Source organism: Orycteropus afer, unplaced genomic scaffold (genome assembly GCF_000298275.1).
Source record: "Orycteropus afer afer isolate SDZICR_OR568_19922 unplaced genomic scaffold, OryAfe1.0 scaffold00234, whole genome shotgun sequence".
Lineage (NCBI taxonomy): Eukaryota > Metazoa > Chordata > Mammalia > Tubulidentata > Orycteropodidae > Orycteropus > Orycteropus afer.
The window spans coordinates 549,184-573,031 of record NW_006921821.1 but is presented as its reverse complement, the minus strand read 5'-3'; positions in this window follow the sequence as shown (position 1 = coordinate 573,031).

The window sequence follows — 23,848 nt, the reverse complement described above, 5'->3', positions numbered from 1 at the left end:
TAGAGACCAGAAGAACTAGATGGTACCCAGCTACCAATGCCAATCACTCAGGAAAGGATCAAATCTGGAGATCCTGCATAGAGTGGGAGGACATGGAAGAAAATCCAAAAACTCAATAATGACCAGAATTACTGGTTGGATGGAGTCTGGTGAGACCCCCAATACTATGGTCCTGGGATACATTCTGGGCCTGGAATAAAGCTTACTCCCAAGGGCTGGCTTTCAGCCCAGTAGTAAACAAGATGTACATGCAGACCACTTAACCCAGGGTGATACACCCATATACTCTATGGAAATGCATCCCTTGGAGCAATCAACCACGGGGCACCAGAGTGGCAACATTCACACGGAGGAAATGCAGGACAGACAGGAGTGCATAACTATGAGGAACATGTGGGGAGGTTTACTAGGCAAGGAGGTGGGGAGACTGGGTTAGTGTTGGGCATGGTAAATGGGAAGTGAAACTAAATGTACATGTAATGTTGAATGTAAAACAAACTCTTAAAATAAAAAATTTTAAAAAATACTGTGGTAGTTAAGGTTATATGCCAACTTGGCTTTGAGTGTCAGGGCTGCAGATAATCAACTCTAAGATGGAATCTACTGTGAGTAGCTGAGCAGCTGCCTTAGGAATGCCTTAGGAATGTGGGCTGCTTCCAGTATATAAGAGGATGTTTTGAGAAAGGTCTTGATCTTTTGGCACATCTGGATTCAGCATTTGGCCAAGTCTTCATCTCAATGGCCTGCCATGTCTGCTGATCTTGGGACTGTTAATGGACTTGAATTAGTGGACTGCAGCATTGCTTGATAATTGTGGGACTGTGACATTTTACTTGTCTACCTTGGGTTTATCAGCCTCAGCAGCCAGCAACTGTCTGAGTTAAGAGAAGCCTCCAGCTTCAGTGGGCTGGGGAGCAAGGGACAGAGCTGAAGCCCAAGGCTGAGGGGCCATCATCCAGCCCCCAGAGCTGGCACTTTGCACTCAGACTTCTAGCATCCTAAACTGTTTCTTAAACCCATCCAATTGTGTTATTTTCTGTCAGAGTAGCACTAGAGAACCAAAGCAAATACCATCAGTTCTTAATTGTATGCTACTTCCTGAAATGGTTGAATGTCAACCAATTCTTTTTATCACAGTGACTCTGTACTCCTTCTATCTTCTTTTGATGCTTTCTGCATCATTCAACATTTTCCCCATAGAATCCTTCAATGTTGCAACTTGAGGCTTGATTTCTTTTCTTCAGTTCTTTATGCTTGAGAAATGCTGTTGCTCTTTGATTTTGTTTTCTAATTTCATGTCTTTGCACATTTCATTATATTACTTTAGTTTGTCTTCTCAAGCTGCACTTTGAAATCTTCCGTTCAGCTCTTTTATTTCATAATTTCTTCCATTTGCTTTAGCAACTGTCTGTTCAAGAGCAAGTTTCAGAGTCTCTTATGATATCCATTTTGGTCTTTACTTATTTTGCAGTCTTTTTAAAGATTTTGCTTTCTTTATGTATGATGTTCTTGATGTCATCCCACACTTGTCGGTCTTCAGTCATTGGTGTTCAATACATCAAATCTATTCTTGAGATTGTACCTAAATTCAGGTGGGATATAATTCAGGTCATATTTTGGCTCTTGTAAACTTGTTTTAGTTTTCTTCTGCTTGAACTTGAACTTGCATATGAGCAATAGATGGTCCGTTCCTTGACTTGTTGCTACTGATGATATTCAGTATTCAGATATTTTTGCTTCTCCATCACCTCTTTTCACAGATGTAGTCTATTTGATTCCTGTGTATTCCATCTGGTGAGTCCATGTGTAAAGTAGCCAGTTATGCTGTTGGGGAAAAAAAAAGGATTTGCAATGAATATGTCATTAGTTTTGCAAAATTCTATTATGTGGTCTCCAGCATAATTTCTTTCACCAGGGCCATATTTTCCAGTCATTGATGTTTCATCTTTGTTGCCAGCTTTCCCATTTCAGTCACCAGTGATTTAAAATTGATTGCCTGTTTGGTCAACCTCAGACTGCAGAAGTTGGTAAAACTTCAATTTCTTCATCTTTAGCTTTAGTGGTTGGTGCATAAGTTTGAATAATAGTAGTATTAATTGGTCTTCCTTGTAGGCATATGGATATTATCTTATCACTGACAACACACATCTGTCAGTTTGTTGCACTGTCATGGCTTTTGTGTTGCTTTTATGGTGGAAATTATGCCAATAATCTGGTATTCCAAATACCAGCAGGATCACCTATCATGGACAGATTTCAGTGGAGCTTCCAGACTAAGATAGATTCTAGTGGATGGGGCCATCCACTTCTGAAGAAATTGGCCACTGAGAACCTTATGAGTAGCAGTGAAACATAATGTGATCTATTACTGGAAAATGTTATAAATAACCATGAAATATTGTCTGATATAGTGAAGGGAAGAAAAGAAAAAAAAAAAAAAAAAAAACCTCACTGTTGTCAAATTTATTTGACTCATAGTGACACTTCCTTGAGTTTCCAAGGCAGTATCTCTACTGAAGAAGATTACCCAATTTTCCTTCCAAGTGGAGTGGCTGGTGCATTTGAACTACCAGCCTTCTGGTTAGTAAAATGCAACTGGGGAAGAGCTGCCTCCTCAAAGTAGAGTTGATCTTAATGATGTGGATGGAGTAAAGTTTTTGGGACCTTCATTAGCTGATGTGGCATGACTTGAAATGAGAAGAAACAACAAGCATCCATAAATAATCTGAGCATAGAATGTATGAAGTATGAATCTAGGAAAATCGCAAGTCCTCAAAAATGAAATGGAACACATAAAGATCAATATTTTAAGTATAAGTGAACTGAAATAGACTGTTTGGTATTGGTGATTTTGAATCATATGGTCTACTATGCTGGGAATGACAAATTGGAGAGGAATAGATCACATTCATCTTCAACTCATAGTGACCTTTAGTGGGTTTCTGAGGCTGTAAATCTTTCTGGAAGTAGATTACCCCATCTTCCTTCCATGGAATAGCTGGTGGGTTTGAACCACTGACTTGCTGGTTAACAGCCAAATACCTTATCTGCTACATGACCAGAGCGCCTAAAAAGAACATTGAATGTGTCTATTTATCAAGTAACTGAAACCCTGCTGGTTTTGATTGGGCCCTAGAACAAGAGAAAGCTCAGCAGTAGGGTCAGGCTGCAGTGCAAGCTGCTCTGCCACTTGGGCCACATGATCCCCAGCTGATCTGATGGTGCTTAAAGTGTCAGTGGCAGATAGAAATATTGTTTGGAGTCTTTGGCAGGCCTCTACTGGTGAATCACAGCACAAACTCTTAGGATTTTAGAGCAAAGCCCTGCCATCCTCTGCTGACAGTTATGTTCCTTTAGAGAAAGAATTTTGGTTTGTTATTGGGGCTTAGTAGATTTAACACTGATTTAAAAAATTAATTTCTTTTGTTCTTTGTTGCTGTTGTTCTTTGTTAGGTGCTGTTGAGTCAGCTGTGACTCATAGTGACCCTATATACAACAGAATGAAACACTGCCCAGTTGTGCACCATCCTCACAATCCTTGCCTATCATTGCAGCCACTGTGTCAATTCGTTTCAATGAGTTGTTAGGTGCTGTCAAGTCATCTCCAACTCATAGTGACCTTATGTACAACAGAATGAAACACTGCCGGGTCCTGTGCCATCCTCATGATCCTTGATTTCATTGAGGGTCTTCCCCTTTTTCACTGACCCTCCACTTTATCAAGCATGATATCCTTCTCCAGGAAACAGTCCCTTCTGACAACATGACCAAAGTATGAACAATGAAGTCTGGACATTCTTGCTTCTAAGGAGCATTCCGGCTACTTCTTTCAAGACAGATTTGCTCATTCTTCTAGCAGTCTATGGTGCAATCAATATTCTTCACCAAACCACAGTTCAAATGCATCAATTCTTCTGCTGTCTTCCTCATTCATTGTTCAGCTCTCACATGCATATAAGGTTATTGAAAATACCGTGGCTTGGGTCAGTAGTCTTAGTCTTGAAAGTGACATCTTTGCTCTTTAATAGTTTAAAGAAGACTTTGTAGAAGATGTGTATAATGCAATAAGTCATTTGATTTTTTGACTGTTGATTCCAAGGGTGTTGATTGTAGGGCCAAGTAATATGAAATCCTTGACAACTTCAATCTTTTCTCCATTCACTGTGAAGCTGTTTATCAGACCAATTGTGAGGATTTTTGTTTTCTTTATATTGAGGTGTAATCCATACCAAAGGCTGAATTCTTTGATTTTCATCAGTAAGTGCATCAAGTCTTGTTCACTTTCAGCAAGGAAGATTTTGTCATCTGCATATCACAGGTTATTAATGCGTCTTCCTACAATCCTGATGCCATTTTCTCCTTCATATGGTATAATTTCTTGGATAACTATGGTAAAAGGATACAACTCTGATGCACACTTTTCTTGATTTTAAACAATGCAATATCCTCTGGTTCAGTTTGAATGATAGCTTCTTTGTCTATGTACAGGTCCCTCCTGAGCACAATTAAGTGTTCTGGAATTCCCATTCTTTGTGATGTCATACATAATTTGTTATGATCCACACAGTCAAATGCCTTAGCATAGTCAATTAAACACAAGTAAACACCTTTCTTGTATTTTTTGCTTTCAGTCAAGATCCCTCTGACATCAGATATTATATCTCTCATTCCATACCTTCTTCTGAATTTGACTTGAATTTCTGGCAGTTCCCTATCAATGTACTGCTGCAATCATTTTATAATTATCTCTAGCATAATTTTCCTTGTGTGTGATATTAATGATATTGTTCTATATCTTCTACATTCTGTTGGATCCCCCCTTCTTTGGAATGGGTACAAATATGGATCTCTTCCAGTCAGTTGGCCAGATAGCTGTCTTCCAAATTTCTTAACATAGATGAGTAAGTGCCTCCATCACAGCATCTGTTTGTTGAAACACCTCAATGGGTATTCTGCCAATTCCTAAAGCTTTGTTTCTCACAAAAGCCTTCAGTATAGTTTAGACTTCTTTCTTCAGTACTATCGGTTCTTGATCATGTGCTATCTCCTGCAATGGTTGAATGTCAATCAATTATTTTTGGTAAAATGAGTCTATATATTCCTTCCATTTTCTTTTGATGCTTCCTGCATTGTTCAGTATTTTGCCCATAGAATCCTTCAATATCATAACTCGAGGCATGAATTTTCCCTTCAGTTCTTTCAACTTGAGAAATGCTGATCATGTTCCTTCTCTTTGATTTTCTCATCTCCAGGTTCTTACACATTTCGTTACAATATTTTATTTTCTCCTTTCAAGTAGTCTTGAAATCTTCTGTTCAGCCCTTTTTCAGTATTTCATCCACTCACTTTAGCTACTCTCCATTCAAGAGCAAGTTCAGAGACTCTTCTGACATCAGTTTTGGTCTCCTCTTCCTTCTCTGTCTTTTTACTGACCTTGCAGTCATTTTACATATACACAGTGGAATACTATGCAATATTAAAGAATAATATAGTATCCACAAAATATCTCATAATGGAAGACATTATGCTGAGTGAAGTAAGTCAATCATAAAATGACAAATATTGTATGAATCCAGTATAAAAGGTCAAGGAAACGTTTACATATGGGGAAAAAAATGATTTGATGGTTACCAGGGATGGGAGGGGGTAATAAAATTGCTAGATAAGTAAGATACATATATTGATTTGGTGAAGGGAAAGGCAATATACCAAAAGTGAATGACCAGCACAATATCACTAAGGGAAAGGAAGACACAAAGACATGCATAAGATACACAGACAACAAAGGTAAACACTGCTACATACACAGTACTGCATTATCAGTAATTACAAATGTTAATGTACAAGAGGATACATAGGTAGACAGGCAAGATGGTCAGGTATGGGCAGATGAATGGGACTGCCCATACCTGACAATGATATTTCTACGTACATATTTGTATATGCTAAAAATCTTCTGGTTAGCAGACAAGACCCTTATCCACTACACCACCAGAGCTCCTCATAAAAATCTCCACATATACAATAGATTTAACAAGGGAAAAATTATGATAACATCTTAATCACAACTGAACACCTTGAGGGAGTGAGTCACATGGGCTCAAGATCATAGTTGCAGGAGACATCAAACTCAATTGGCATAACATAGTACACAAAATCACTGTTCGACATACTACTTGGTAAATAGTGACTGGTGTCTTAAAAGCTTGGGAGTGACCATCTAAGATGCAACTATTGGTCTCTCCTCATTGGAGCAAAGAATAGAGAAGAAAATCAAGACACATGGAAATTGCCAACCCCTCAGAAAGGGATCAAAATTGGAGATCCTGGATAAGTGAAAGGAAAATGTGAAACAAAACTCAAAATCATTAAAAAAAAAAAAAAAAAAAAAGGTGTACTGGTCTGAGAGAGACTAGTGAAATTCCCAAGATTATGGCCCTTAGCCATCCTTTGGGCTTGGAATTGAACACATTCTTGTGATTCAACTTACAGCCATAGAGTAGACAGGCCTGAGAGGTGAACAATTACACCAGGGAGGTACACACTCCTTAGAATAGTCATCTATAAGAGACCAAAGGGCAGCAATTGAGCAGGGATAAAGCTCAGAAGGCAGGAATGCATAAGAAGGAAGGAAACAAGGAACATGTAACCACAGGGAGGAAGTGGGAAAAGAGCTGTTACATTGTGGGGATTGCAATCAATATCACAAAACAAAATGTGTTGAGCTGTTTGAATGGAAAATGAATGTGTTTTGTAAACTTTCACCCAAATTACAATAAAAAGTTTAAAAGAATCAAAGTTAGTATTATTCAAACTAGTTTATTATATGTTTAAGATGTTAACTGTAATCCTCAAGGTAATTACAAAGAGAATAACTAAAAATATATATAGAAGTCTTAGAACAATCAACCATGGGAGCGCAGAAGGGCAGTATTTGCACAGGGAGATGGCTCGAAGGGCAGGAATGCACAGGAAAGAAGGACATAGGGAAAAAGTAAGCACAGGGAGAAAATGGGAAGAAAGCTTTTACATTATAGGGATTACAACCAATGTCATGGGATAAAATGTGTATGAACTATTGTATGGAAAATGAATTTGCTCTGTAAAGTTGAATTCTGGGAGGATAGCACCTTAAAAAGACCACCTTTCTGATCCACCCCTACAAATACAACAAGAAATACAAGGCAATGATGCTTGGCTTTGAAGGACTCTGAATCAGGGAACAGAGGAAAGCAGCAGGGAACCGCAGACAAGCAAGAATCAACAAATCAACAGCAATTCACATACATTAGGAAAAATCACTTCTGCCACTGTTCCTGCCCCTGCCCCTGCTCCCAGCCACAAGGACGAACTACTGCTGTGAACTGGGTAAGTGGTCCTAGTGAAAGAGCCAGCTTCCATAATCAATACAATCCCTGCCCGTACAGAGAGATCTACCTGGGGATCCATTTGAAATGTGTCAGCACTGCCTCCATGTGGACATTGTTGGCTGCAAGCCTACTGCAAACTGCTACAGAAGGTCCTTGCAGTGGAATCAACTCTCAAAATCAACACATTATTTGTCTCTGTGCACAAATAGCTCAGGACTCTGAAACCAATAAGATGGACCTTCTAATGAGTCAGTGAGTCAGTTCTGGTCTGTCTGCTTCCCATTCTGGTTGGTGCTGAGGACTGCTGATTGAATTTGCTCTGTGTTACAAAGCAAGAATCTTGAGTGGAGGCTACACCCACAGACAACATACTATAGGGCAGACTCTGATAGCAACAAGACAGACCTCCTTGGGGATCTATTCAGAATGTGACACCCTCCCTCACCTGATAATTATCAGCTATTAGACTGATTTTAACTACAGAAGGTTCCCTACAATGAAATCAAGAGGAGGGTCACAAGTGGAAAGTACTGCCCACCACCACCACAGAACTGCTGAGGAGCTGAAAACAGCAAAACAGATGTTTTGGAGACCTTTCTGGGGAGAGCTAGCCCCTCTTCTTACTGAAATGGAAAAAAGTATGCCTGTGCTGCCCCTAAATACTTGTTCAGATAAAAGCAGCCCCACAGAGCAAGGAAGAAAGCCTCAAGCAAAACCAAAGGCAACACCCAGCACCAAAGGGGGCATGCTGGGAGTGTGTGTGTTTTCTGACTGAAAATGTGGCTGCAGAAACAGAGATAGGAAGGGAGTAATAACCAGAGAAAGAGGACTTTACTCCTTGCTGTACAGATTGATTACTGCATATTTTGCCTGAGTGCTGGTGTCTACTGATGGAGAGATTGACCACAGGTTGTTCTCTGGTGTGTTTTGGAGACAATGAGAGTTGAAAATCAAGATCTGGAACTTTTGAATCCTAATTAAACCCAGAAGGAAGAAGGAACTATCACACAGAAAGAAAGGAAATGGTAAGCAAACATCAAAGACTCTGCCTGCCCAAGTTTTTTTTGCAGAAAATAGTGCAAGCAAAAATATTAATCACTGGGGAGAACTGAGAAAGTTAACACTCTCAAAAATTCCAATACCACAACAACAAAAAAAAAAATCACAAAACACACAAAGAACAGAAAAATGATGACCCATCCAAATGTCCATGATGAAGGGAGTCAAATCTAGGGTTGACCAAATAATTTTTTAAAAAAACTGAAAATTAAAAAAATAGAAAATCATAATACAACAATGTTAAACACAATAAAAGAGTTAAGGGAAACATAGACAATGATATCAAAGAAATAAGGAAAAATGCAATGACAAATGAGGATCTGACAAAATAGATACTGCTATTGAAAGGGAAAAGAAATGAAATGAGAAACATGGATTTACTAACAGATTTAATCAGGCAGAAGAAAGAACCAGTGAATTAGAAGATAAGACAGTTAACATTATTGAGGGTGAAGAGCAACAGAACAGAGGCTCAAGAAGGTTGGGTACAGTTTAATGATATTATGGGACAACAGTTAGAGATCTAATATATGCATCATGGGAACTCCAGAAGGAGGTGAGATAGAAAAAGGAATAGAAAGAATACTTAAAGAAATAATGATGGAAAATAACTCCAAGTAAGATAAACCCAAAGAGGTCTACACCAAGATACATCATAGTTAAATTCTCAGAAAGTGAAGATAGAGAATTCTGAAAGCAATGATAGCGAAACAAATAGTCACGTACAAAGGATCTCAAATAAGATTAAGTACTCAGAAACACTGGGGGCCAGAAGGCAATGGAATGAGATATTTAAATTGCTGAAAGAGAAAGAAAAAAAAAAACTTTCAACAAAAACTACTATACATTGAGAGACTGTCCTTCAAGAATGAGAATGAAATCAAAACACTAGAAACTGAAGGAGGTCATATTCACCTGATCATCCTTACAAAAAGTGCTAATGGGAGTTCTGTAGATGGAAGGGAAAAGACACTAGAAAATAATTCAAAGGCATACATAAAAAGAAAGGTCCCTAATAAAGGAAACTGTATGAACAAGTACAAGGGCTAGTGATATGGTACTCGTACTTGGTAATTCTAATTGTTTTCTCCTTCATGCTTGTTAATAGAGGAATTTAGCAAAGTTGCAGGGTATAAAGTCAACAAACAAAAAAATCAGTTGGGTTTCTATATATCAGCAATGAGAAATATGAAGGGGGAATTAAGGAAACAATTTCATTTAAAGTAACATCTAAAAGAATAAAATACTTATTCTATTCTAACAAAGAATATGAAGGACTTACACAATGAAAATTATAAAACACTGCTGAAAGAGATTAAAGAAGACTTAAATAAATGGAATGGAGCTCTGGTTGCACAGTACCTAAGGCGTTTGACTGCTAACCAGAAAGCTGGCAGTTCAAATTCACCAGCTACTCCTCAAAGGAAGGTTGGGCAGTCTATTTCCATAGTGATACCACCTCGGAAACCCAAGGAGGGGTCACTATGGGTCACATCTGACTTGACGGCCCATACCAACAACAAATAAATGGAAAGGTGTTCTGTGTTCTTGGGTTGGAAGACTTAATGTTGTTAAGATGTCAATACTAAACATGTATAGATTCAATGTCATCCCAATCAAGTTCCAACAGCATTATTTACACAAATGTAAAAACCATTCCTTAACTTTGTATAGAATGGCAAGAGGCCCAAAAAACTAGAGCAATATCAAAAAAGAAGAACAACGTAGGAGAACTCACACTTCCTGGTTTTAAAACATATTTATATAGCTACAGTAATCAAAACAGCCTGGTATTGGCAAAACAATAGGTACATAACCCAATGGAATAGAACTGAGAAATTAAATCCACACATCTATAACCAACCAGAACCAAACTCATTGCCATAAGTGATTTTTGATAAAGGTGTTAAGTCCATCCAATGGGAAAAGAAGAGTCTCTTCAATAAATCATGTTGCAAAAACTGGATTTCCATGTGCAAAAAAATGAAACAAGATCCGTGCCTCATCATACATGAAAATAAATTCAGAGCAAAAGGGAGGAGGATTCCAAGATGGCAGAATAGGCAGAAAGACTGCACAGACCCTCTTCAACAAAAAAAAAGGGGAACCAATTAACACAGACACAGAAGATGATCCTGGACCCCTGAGCCTTGAAGGGAAGGATATAGAAGTGGACTAAACCCCAACTAGCAGAAGAATTTGCATGAAAAAAAAAAAAAGGAGACATATGGAGCTGCAGTCTGGCAGCGATCCTGAATGACCCTGACAGCACAGACAGGTTGGAGATTCCCAAGCAGCGGTAGGACCTAAGAATTAACCTAAAAATCAACACTGCTAGCAAGGGACTGCATGGAGGATTGCTCTGGTGGCTGGGGAAAAAAAAAGCGAAGCAGCAGGGAAGAGGAAGGGGGGCTGAGCTATGGACTTTTGCCTTTTCAGAGGGTGCTGCCATTTTGAATGTTTACAAGTGGCTTGACCATTTTGGATATTTAAAAAGACAGTGCTCTCCCAGATTCCAGGGGCTTAAGAACAGCTTCTGCTTACCAGCAAACCCAAGGACACTACGGACCTGCACGACTGAAAAGGTGCAACATTCCTCTTGTTACTGTTATACCCTACACCCACTTGGTGAATGGAGATGCAGCCATCCCCGACTCCTGCACATCTTCTGGGTCCGCAGGAACTCCATCCCAGTCTATGTGCTCGGACAGAGCCTGGGTGCACTGCCCTGTCCTCTACCGATTTTTTTCTTTTTCTCTTTCTTTTTTCTGGTGTTTAGTTTGCTTGTATTTGTCTGTTTTAAAACTACTATTATTATTATTAATACTTCGTCCTTTTTACTATTATTTTTTAGTCTTCCCTTCCCAGGTCCATGTTTCCAGCTTTTTTTTTTTTTTATTTTTTCCTGTTCCTGGTTGAATTTTTTTTTTTTTCTAATTAAAATTTTTTCCCCCTTTTGTCTCATGGTTAACCCATTTCCTTGTTTTTCTTTTTGCATTTTTCCCATTTTTTTTTCCTCATTATTCTCCTTTATTTTTTCTCTCTTAGTGCCCTATCCCCAGATATTGCAGGTTTTCTTGTATTTTTCTTCCTCTTTTTCCCTTTTTTCTTTTTTTGGTTACTGTTCCTGTGTGATTACATGGTGTACTTTGTCCATGTGCTTTTACTTTTTTGATGGTTATTCAATTATAATTTTTGTCTAACTGAGTGGGAGACAGCAACAGTCCCCATAAGACACAACTACACCCACACCTCCTACAAATTCACGTACTGAGTGAGAGCCACCACCGCCTCCACCAATGGGCCAATGATAAAAAACAACCAAAAGCCTGAATCACCCTGAATCACAACAGAACCCACGGAAATAAAAAGGATAATATCAGGATACTATGAAGAAATGGACTCCAACAAATTTGAAAATCTGGAAGAAATGGACAGATTTCTAGAAACACACCACTTACCTAAACTAACACAGACTGCTGTGGAAAAGCTGGACAGGCCCATCACAAAAGAAGAAATTGAACAGGTCGTCAAAAAATTACCAACTGAAAAAGTCCTGGCCCAGATTGTTTCACTGGAGAACTCTACAAAACATTCAAAGAAGAACTGATACTAGTCCTACTCAAAATATTACAAAACATAGAAAAAGATGGAATCCTCCCTAACTCATTTTATGACACAAGTATTACCTTGATACCAAAACCAGGCAAAGACATCACTCTAAAGGAAAATTACAGAACAATATCCCTCATGAAAATAGATGCAAAAATCTTCAACAAAATCCTAGCCAAAAGACTCCAACAACATATAAAGAAAATCATTCATTATGACCAAATGGGGTTCATATCAGGTATGCAAGGATGGTTCAACATTAGAAAAACAATCAACATCATCCATCACATAAATAAAACAAAGAAGAAGAATTACATGATTATATCAATTGATAAAGAAAAGGCATTTGATAAAATCCAACATCCACATCCATTCCTGATCAAAACCCTCAGAAAAATAGGAATAGAAGAGACATTCCTCAACATAATAAAGGGCATCTATGCAAAACTAACAGCCAACACTATTCTCAATGGAGAGAGACTGAAACCATTCCTCTTGAGAACAGGGACCAGACAAGGATGCCTGCTATCACCACTTCTATTGAACATTGTACTGGAAGTTCTAGCCAGGAACAGTAACCAAAAAAAGATAAACAATCCAATTAAAAAATGGGCAGAAGACATGAATACACACTTCACCAAGGAGGATATTCAAGTGACCAACAAACATATGAAGAAATGCTCATGATCATTAGCTATTAGAGAGATGCAAACCAAAACAACAATGAGATCCCATCTTGCTCCAGCATTAGTAGCACAGTTCAACAAGGCACAAAATAACAAATGGTGGTGAGGACGTGGAGCGATTGAGACTCTCATACACTGCTGGTGGGACTGTAAAATTGTACAACCATTGTGGAAAGCAATATGGCGATTCCTTCAAAAGTTAGAATTAGAAATACCATTTGACCCAGCCATTTCATTACTAGGTACATATTCTAAAAAAGTGAGAGCCATGACAAGAACAGACATATGCACACCCATGTTCATTGCAGCACTATTTACAATAGCCAAAAGATGAAAACAACCTAGGTGTCCATCAACTGAGGAATGGATAACCAAACTATGGCTCATACACACAATGGAATACTATGCAACACTAAAGAATAATGCAGAGTCTGCAAAACACCACCTAACGTGGATGAACTTGGAGGACATTATGCTGAGTGAAATAAGTGAATCACAAAAGGACAAATATTGTATTAGTCTGTTATTGTAAAAGTCAAGGAAAGGTTTATCTATGGAAGGAAATTTTCTTTGTTGGTTACCAGGGGTGGGAGGGGAGGGGAGGGAATGCTGTTAGATAGGTAGAGATAAGTATTGATTTGGGTGAAGAGAAGGGCAATGTACCAAATGTGAGTGATCAATATGGTGGCAGTGAGGAAGAGAATGACATAGAGAGGTACGTGGGAGGTACAGACAATAAAGATGAACCCTTTTGCACATATAGTACTGCATTGTCAGTGAAGGCAAACATGGGTATACAGATGGATAGATGGGCAGACAGGCTGAACTATTAGGTATGTCTATGAAGCAGGGTGTGTACCTAAGACCACGTACAGGGTTGGCAGACAATGGTCCTATAACTTTATGTGTATGATCTGAATTCCCAGGTGTATAGTGGAGCTGACAAGGGGCAAGGTTGTAGTCACTGCTTGGTCACAGCCAGCTGCCCAGAGGGACTGAATAGTTGAACCTGTGGGCTCGGACTGTAGTCGCAGAGGACATCAAGCTCAATTGGCATAACATTGTTCCACAAAACATTGTTCCACCTCCTACTTTGGCAAGTAGCAACTGGGATCTTAAAAACTTGCAAGCAGCCATCTGATGTAATGATGGATCTCTCCTCATCCAGAGCAAAGAAGAATGAAGAGAATCAAAAATTCATGGAAACAATTTGTCCTAGCAACTTGTACACTATCTAATCTGCAGCCTATATGAGTATGATACCAGAAGAACTACATGGTGCTCAGCTACTACTGTCAACCACTTGGAAGGGGCTCTATGGAGGAGATCCTGGATAGAGAGGGAGAACAATGTGGAACAAAACTCAAAATCATTTGGAGGAAAAAAAGGGGGGGGGGACCAGGTTTACTGGTCTGGTAGAGCCTGGTGGAACCACTGAGACTATGGCCCCTAGTTGCCCGTCAGGTCTGGAATTGAACCCATCCCTGTGACTTCCAGCCAAACAATAGATAGGCATTTGAGTTGAACATTTACCTGAGGTAGATACATTCCTTGGAGAGAAGAATCATGGGATAAAAAAGGGCTGCTTATGCACAGAGAGACAGCTCAGGGGCAAGAGTGCATGAAGGGATGGACACAGGGAAGAGGTAACTATCAGGAGCAAGTAGGAGGGGAACTGTTGCATTGTGGTGAATCGTGGACAATGTCATGAGACGAAGTGTATGTGAACTGCTGTATGGAGAGTGAATTTACTCTGTACATTTTCACCCAAATCACATTAAAAAAAAAAGAAAGAACACACACAAAGAAAAATAATAATAATAAAAAAGAAAACAAATTCAAAATGGACTAATCACCCAAATGTTCATAAAACAAAAAATCCTTAGAACAAAATGCAGGGACATCCAGGAATGGATTATCTAATGTAATAACAAAAGCACAAACAACAAAAGACAAAACAAATCAATGGATCTTCATAAAAATTAAAACATTTTGTTCATCAAAAGACTTAAAAAAAAATTGAAAATACTAACTCCCAACTAGGAAGATATCTTTGGAAACCATATACTCAACAAGTATCAAATAACTAAAATATATATAAAACTTCAACAACTTAACAAAAAAAAAAGACAAATAACATTATAAAATGGGCTAAGACTTAAATAAACATTTCACCAAAGAGGACATTCAAATGGCCACCAAACACGTGAAAAGATACTCAACATCACAAGTCATCAGAAAGATGCAAATCTAAACCACAAGGAAATACTATTTTATTCCCACTAAGATGACTGAAAGGAGCCCCAGTGCACAGTGGTTAAGCACTTGGCTGATAGTCAAAAGGAGTTCAAACCTACCAGATACCCACAATCTGGTTCCATAAAGATTTCAGCCATGGAAACCCTGCAGTGCAGTTCTACTCTATCCTACAGGGTCACTATGAGTCTACTCAATGGCAATAGGTTTTTGTTTTTGTTTTTGTTTTTTTAAGATGGCTAAAATATTTTAAGCAATAGAAAATAACAAATGTTGGCAAGGATGTAAGAGAACTGGAATCTTTATCTGTTGCTGGTGGAAATGCAAAACAGTACACTCATTGTGGAAAACACTGTGGCATTCCTCAAAAAAACTAAAAAAAAAAAAAAGAACTAGCATATGACCTAGCAATTCCACTTTTAGGTATATACCCAAAAGACTTGAAAGCAGGTACTCAAACACAATAACCAAAAGGTGGGAAAAATGTCCACCAACAGATGAACAAATAAACAAAATGTGGTACATACATCAAATGGAACAAGTAGGACAAATGAAGTCTGGATACATGCTACAGTATGAATCAGTATGAATGGAGATGGAAGACATTATGTTGAGTGAAATAAGCCAAACACAAAAGGACAAATGAAACCTCATTTATATAAAAAGACAAGAAAAGACCAATATATAGAGATCAGTGTTTATTAGTGGTTACCAGGGACAGGAGGGGGAGCTCTGGTGACATAGTGCCTAAGGCATTTGACTGCTAACCAGAAGGCTGGCAGTTCAAACCCACCAGCCATGCCTTGAAAGGAAAGTTGGGCAATCTACTTCCATAGTGATACTACCTTGGAAACCCAAGGAGGGTCACTATGAGTCTGATCCAACTAGATGACAAACACAACAACAACAGGGGCAGGAGGTGGGAGAAAAGAGGTGTTAACAGTAATGGAAAAATCACATTGCTTAAGAGTAAAGTTGCACAGCAGATTATTGTAATTGCTGTCAGTAAGCTGTATACCTGCAAAAAGTTTAATTGGCAAACGCAATTAAAATTACAACAGAAAAGTAGAATATGCTCAGCATTTCTCAAGCGGAAAGAACTGAAGAAAAAAGTAAAGCCTCGAATTGCAATATTGAAGGATTCTGTAGGCAAAGTATTAAATGATGCAGGAAGCATCAAAAGAAGATGGAAGTCTTCATACAGTCACTGTACCAAAAAGAATTGGTCAACATTCAATCATTTCAGGAGGTAGCATAAGATCAAGAACCAATGGCATTAAAGGATTTAAGGAAAAAGTCCAAGCCACACTGAAGGAATTGGCAAAAAAAAAAAAAAAGGAAAAAAAAAGGCTCCAGGAATTGGTGGAATACCCATTGAGATGTTTCAAGAAATAAATGCAGCTCTGAAGGTGCTTACTCATCTATACCAGGAAATCTGGAATACAGCTGCCTGGCCAACCAACTGGAAGCAATCCATATTTGTGCCCATTCCAAAGAAAAGTGAATGTGGAAATTATCAAACAATATCATTATCACATGCAAGTAAAATTTTGCTTAAGATAATTCAAAAACAGTTGCAAGAGTATAGTGGCAGAGAACTTCCAGAAATGCAAGCTGGATTCAGAAGAGGACATGGAATGAGGGATATTATTGCTGATGTCAAAAGGGTCTTAGCTGAAAGCAAAGAATACCATAAAGATGTTTACCTGTGTCTTGTTGACTATGCAAAGGCATTTGACTGGGTGGATCACAACGAATTATGAATTACATTGCAAAGAATGGGCAGTCTAGAACACTTAATTGTGTTTATGAGGAACCTGTACATAGACCAAGAGGCTGACGTCCAAATAGAATAAGGGAATACTGAATAGTTTGAAATCAGGATGGGCATGTGTTAGGGTTGGACCCTTTCACCATATTTATTCAACCTATGTGCTAAGAAAATAATCCAAGAAGCTGGACTCAATGAAGAAGAATGCAGCATCAGGACTGGAGGAAGACTCATACAACCTGAAATATGCAGATGACACAACCTTGTGTGCTGAAATTGAAGAGGACTTGAAGCTCTTGCTGATGAAGATCAAAGACTGCAGTATGGAGTATACCTCAACATAAAGAAAACAAAGGTCCTCACAACTGGACCAGTAAGGAACATCATGATAAACAGAGAAAAGAATGAGTTGTCAAAGATTTCATTTTATTTGGATCCACAATCAACGCTCATGGAAGCTGCAGTCAAGAAATCAGATGTATTGCACTAGGCAAATCTGCTGCAAAAGACCTCTTTAAAGTCTTGAAGGGCAAAGATGTTACTTTGAAGATGAAAGTGCACCTACCCCAAACCATGGTATTTTCAATAGCTTCATATGCCTGTGGAAGCTGGACAATAATTAAGGAAGACAGAAGAAAAATAAATCTGTCCTGGGAGAAGTGCAACTGGAATGCTCCTTAGAAGTGAGAATAGCCAGACTGTCTCATTTACTTTGGTCATATGGTCAGAAGGGGCCAGTCCCTGGAGAAGGATATCATGCTTGGTAAAGTGGAAGGTCAGAGAAAAAAGGGAAGACCCCAATGAGATGGATTGACACAATGGCTGTGATGATGGGATCCAGTATAGCAAGAATTGTGAGGATGGCAGAGGACAGAGCAGTGTTTCATTCTATTGTACATAGGGTTGGTATGAGTCAGAATGAACTCAACAGCACCTAACAACAACAAGTTTTCATAACTTTGCCCTCTGTATGCTCTACTATATTCATGGATGTATTTGCAACATATGTATACATGTGTGGAAATATTCCCTGTAAAAACAATATATATTCAAGAGTGCAGTCCCATTCACCTTCCCACACCTGCTAAGCTTGTCTATGTGTCCACGCATAGAATATTGTTACAACTTTTATTGCATGATTGTGTATGTAGTAGTATTTACCTCTGTCACATTTAACTCTTGTACTCCTCCAAGTGTCTTCCTTTGCCTTAATCATTTTGTGATGAACTCTTTTATTGTATATTGCCTTCCCCTTCCCCCAAGTTAATGTGTGTCTATCCTCTAGTTGGGAGCTCTGGTAGCATAGTGCCTAAGGCACTTGACTGCTAACCAGGAGGCTGGCGGTTCAAACCCACCAGCCACTCCTCGGAAGGAAGGTTGGGCAATCCTACTTCCGTAGTGATAACTGCCTCGGAAACCCAAGGAGGGGTTGCTAGGAGTCGGGGCCGACTCTATGGCAAATAACAACAACAACAACATCCTCTAGTTGGTAATTTACCCTCCCTTGCCTTCCCACCTCTGGTAACCATCACAGAATGTTTCTTTCTGTGTAAAAGCCTATTCTTGACATTTTAGAATAGTGGTCTCATACAGTATTTGTCCTTTTGTGATTGACTAATTTCACTCAGCCTAATGTTCTCCATGTTCATCCATGTAATGAGGTTTTCACTGATTCATCGTTATTCTTTAATTTTTGCAAAGTATTCCATTGTGTGTATGTACCATAGTTTGTTCATCCATTCATCTGTTGAAGAGCATATATGTTGTTTCCATCTTTTTACGATTGTGAATAGTGCTGCAATGAACATAGCTATGCCTTTATCTATTCATGTCGTGGCTCTTGATTCTGTAGGATATATACCTCAGAAGGAAGATTGGGCAATCTAATTCCTTAGCGATACTGACTCAGAAACCTAAGGAGGAGTTGCTGTGAGTCGGATCCAACTCGACAGCAGTGAGTTGTGTTTTTTTGCTTTTTTATTTTGTTTTGTTTTTATATACCTAGTAATGTGATTGCTGGATCATATGGTATTTCTATTTCCAACTCTTTAAGGACATGCCATACTATTTTCCCCAGTGGTGATAGCATTTTATAATCCCACCAGTAGTGTATGAGGGTTCCAGTCTCTCCACTCCTCACCAGCATTTGTTGTTTTCTAGTTTTTTTTTTTAATTTTGCTATTAACAATTGTTGTTGTTATGTGCCATCAAGTCAGACCTGACTCATAACGACCCCTTCTTGGGTTTCCAAGGCAGTATCACTACGGAAGTATATTGCCCCACCTTCCTTCCGAGGAGTGGCTGGTGGGTTTGAACTGCCAGCCTTCTGGTTAGCAGTCAAATGCCTTAGGCACTATGCTACCAGAGGATGATGAGTGAGATGATATTTCAATGTTGCTTTGCTTTGCATCTCTCTGGTATGTAATGATCATGAGCATTTTTTCATGTGTTTGTTGGCAGCAAAAATATTCTCTTTGGAGAAGTGTCTGCTAATGTCCTTTACTCATTTTTCAGTGGGGTTATTTGTCTTTTTTGCTGTTGAGGTTTTCTATAAATTTTAGAGATTATTCACTTGTCCAATAAGTAATTGCCATTTTTTTATTCCCAGTATGTTGTTTCTCTTTTTACTCTTTTGGTGAAATCTTTTGAAGAACACAAGTGTTTAATTTTTAAGAGGTCCCATTCATCTAATTTCTGCTGTTTTTGTGTTTTGTGTTATGTTTGAAATTGGTAGTGTGTTCATGCCATGTAGTAAAGCTCCTAAGCTTGTCCCTGTTAGTTCTTTGATAATCTTTACAGTTTTAAAACCAAAACCAAACTCACTGCCATCTAGTCGATCCTGATTCATAGCAACCCCCGTTGGTTTCTGAGGCTGTAAATCTTTATAGAAGTAGATTGCCCCGTCTTCCTTCCTCAGAGCTGGTGGGTTTGAACAGCTGACCTTCTGGTAAGCAGTTTACAATATTAGGGGGCCTCACACTTACTGATCTCAAAACTTACTATACAGGCACTGTAGTAAAAATAGCCTAGTACTATCACAATGACAAACCCATAGACCTCTGGAACAGGATTGAGATTGCAGAGGTAAATCTATCCACCCATTAAATAGGGGAAGAGAGAGTCTCTTTAACAAATGATGTGAGAAAAACTAGATAACCATTTGCAGAAAAAATGAAACAGGATTCATATCTCACACAATATACAGAAACAAACTCAAGATGGATCAAAAACCTAAATGTAAAAGGTTAAAGAGACTATTTCTTCCCATTTTCTTCTCCATATACCCTAGCTTCTAGGACTATTTGCTCACCATACAGATTGAATAAATATGGTGAAAGATACAACCCTGATGCCTTCCCTTCCTGATTTCATAACATGCAGTATGCCCTTGTTCTGTTCAAATGGCAGCCTCCTGATCTATGTACATGTTCCTCATGAGCACAATTAAGTGTTCTGGAATTCCCATTCTTCTCAATGTTATCCATATTTTGTTATGATCCACACTATCAAATGCTTTTGGATAATCAATAAAATACAAGTAAATATCTTTCTGGTATTTGCTTTCAGCCAAGATCTATCTGACATCAGCAATGATGTCCCTTGTTCCACGTCCTCTTCTGAATCCAGCTTGCGTTTCTGGAAGAACTCTGTCAATACACTGCTGCAACCATTTTTGAATTATCTTCAGCAAGATTTTACTTTTGTGTGATATTAATGATATTGTTTGATAACTTCCACATTCTGTGAGATCACCTTTCTTTGGAATGGTTACAAATATGGATCTCTTCCAGTCACTTGGCTAGGTAGCTGTCTTCCAAATTTCTTAGCATGCATGAGTAAGTGCCTCCAGCCCGGCATCTGTTTGTTGAAACATCTCAATGAGTATTCCGTCGATTCCTGGAAACTTATTTTCTGCCAATTCCTTCAGTGCAGCTCCAACTTCTTCTGTCAATACCATTGGTTCTTGATCATATGCCATCTCCTGAAATGGATGAAAATTGACCAATACTTTTTGGTATAGTGAGTCTGTGTATTCCTTCCTTTCTTCTTCTTCTTCTTCTTCCCCTCCTCGTCCTCCTCCTCCTCTTCCTCTTTCTTCTTCTTCCCCTCCTCCTCCTTCTTCCTCTTCCTTCTTCTTTCTTCTTCTTTGCTTTAGGTGTAAATTTACCGAGCAAAATTTGTTTTACAGTCAACATTTCATGTACTTTGGTTTCACTTCCCAATTACCATCCCCAACAATTTTTTGTTTTGTTTTGTTTTGTTAATGGCTAATGATCGCAAGCAATTCCTCACGTGTTTGTTGGCCACCAGCATATCATCTTTATTGAAGTGTCTTTTCATGTCCCTTCCCCATTTTTGAATTAGATTTTTTTGTCTTTTTGGTGTTGAGGTGTCAAAGTTTTCTATAGATTTTGGAGATAAGTTATTTGTCAGATATATCATAGGCAAATATTTTCTCCCAATCTGTAGGTTCTCTTTTTATCCTTTTAATGAAGTCTTTCAATGCACATAAGAATTTTATTTTTAAAACGTCTCAGTCATCTAGCTTCTCTTCCACCTCCTATGCCTTCTGGGTTATGTTTGATAGTCTATTCATGCCAAAAATTAGGGCCCCTAGATTTGCTCCTATTTTTTCTTTGATGAATTTTATAGTTTTGGGTTTTATATTTAAGTCTTTGATCCAACTTGAGTTTGTTTTTGTGTATGGGGGGGTGAGGTATGGGTCTTGTTTCATTTTTCTGCAAGTGGCTATCTAATTTTGCCAGCACCATTTGTTAAAGAGGCTATCTCTTCCGCATTTAATGAGTCATGATCCTTTGTCAAAGATCAGCTGTCCATAAATGGATGGGTCTATTTCTGGGGTTTTTTTATTCTGTTCCATTGGTCTGTCTATCATTGTATCAATACCATGCTGTTTTGACTACTGTGGCTGTATAGTAGGTTTTGAGATCTGGGAGTGTGAGACCTCCCACTTTGTTCTTCTTCTTTAGTAGTGCTCTGTTTATCCAAGGTCTCTTTCCTTTCCATATGAAGTTAATAATTGGTTTTTCCATATCCTTAAAAAATACTGATGGTATCTGGATCAGGATTGCATTAAATGTGTAGATTGCTTTGGGTAGTATTGACATTTTCACAATATTCAGTCTTCCTATCCATGAACATGGAGCTCTGGTGGCATAGTGCCTAAAGCATTTGACTGCTAACCAGAAGGCTGGCAGTTCAAACCCACTAGCCAATCCTAAGAAGGAAGTTTGGGCCATCTACTTCCATAGTGATACCACCTTGGAAACCCAAGGAGGGGTCGCAATGAGTCAGATCCAACTCAATGGGAGTGGGTTTGGTTTTTGGTTTTATCCATGAACAAAGCAGGTTCTTCCATTTATGTAGATTCCTTGTAGTCTCCTGTAGTACTGTTTTATAGTTTTCTTTGTATAGGTTTTTGTGTCTCTGGTAAGATTTATTCCTAGATATTTTATCTTTTTAATAGCTATTTTAAATAGTATTGTTTCCCTTATTTCTTTTTCAGAGATCTCTGTTGGTGTAGAGGAATCCAACTGATTTTTGTATGTTGACCTTGTATCCTGCCACTTTGTTGAACCTCTCTATTAGTTCCAGTAGGTTTTTTGTTTTGTTTTGGTTTTTTGGTTTGGTTGTTTTTTTGCTGAGTCTCTTGGGTTTTCTATGTATAGGATCATGTCATCTGCAAATAGAGATACTTTTACTTCCTCTTTGCCAATTTGGATGCCTTTTATTTCTCTTTCTTCCTTTATTGCCCTGGCAAGGACTTCCAATACAGGGTTAAATAGGAGTGGTGATAGAGGGCATCCCTGTCTGGTTCCTGTTCGTAAGGGGAATGCTTTGAGTCTTTCTCTGTTAATAACAAGGTTTGCTGTTGGTTTTGCATATATGCCCTTTATTATGTTGAGCAGTTTCCCTTCTATCCCTATTTTGCTGAGAGTTCTGAACAGGAACAGGTGTTGGATTTTATCAAATGATCATATGATCATATGGCCCTTTTGTTTTGTTTTGTTTATGTGGTGGATTACATTGATTGTTTTTCTAATGTTGAACCATCCTTGCATACCAGGTATGAATCCCACTTGGTCAGGATGTATTATTTTTTATAAATGTAGTTGGATTGTGTTGCCTAGGATTTTGTTGAAGATTTTTGCATCTATGTTCATGAGGGATATTGGTCTATATTTTTCCTTTTTAGTGGTATCTTTCCCTGGTTTTAGTATCAGTATTATGCTTGCTTCATAAAATGAGTCTGGGAGTATTCCATCTTTTTCTATGTTCTGGAGTAGCTTGAATAGTATAGGTGTCAACTCTTCCCTGAATATTTGGTCAAATTCTCCAGTGAAGTCATCAGGGCCAGGACTTTTTCTTGTGGGAAGTTTTTTTTTTGTGATCTATTCAATTTCTTCCTTTGTTATGGATCTGTTCAAGTATCCTATCTCCAACTGGGATAGTTTAGGTAGGTCTTGTATTTCTAGAAACTTCCATCTTATTTTTATGTTTTCTGCATCATTCATATTTTGCCCATAGAATCTTTCGATATTACAACTTTAGGCTTGAATTTTTTCTTCAGTTCTTTCAGCTTGAGAAATGCCAAGCATGTTCTTCCCTTTTGGTTTCCCAACTCCAGGTCTTTGCACATTTCATTATAATAATTGACTTTGTCTTTTTGAACTGCTCTTTGAAATCTTCTATTCAACAATTTTATCTTCTCATTTCTTCCATTTGCTTTAGCTACTCTCCATTCAAGAAGTTTCTGAGTCTCTTTTGATGTCCATTTTGGTTTTTCTTCCTTTCTGTTTTTTAAATGATCTTTTGCTTTCTTCATGGATGATGTTCTTAATCTCATCCCATAATTCTTCTGGGTTTTGGTCATTGGCATTCAATGCAGCAAATCTATTCTTTACATGGTGTGATAGTTGGAGCTGTGTGTCAACTTGGCTGGACCCCAGTTCTGTGTGGTTGTTCCCATGATGGGATCAGATGACTGAGTTCTGAGTGGCCAGTCTTCCCAAGGGGAGTTTCCCTAGGGGTGTGGCCTGCTTGCAATGATATCCAAGGCAATCTGGAAGAAC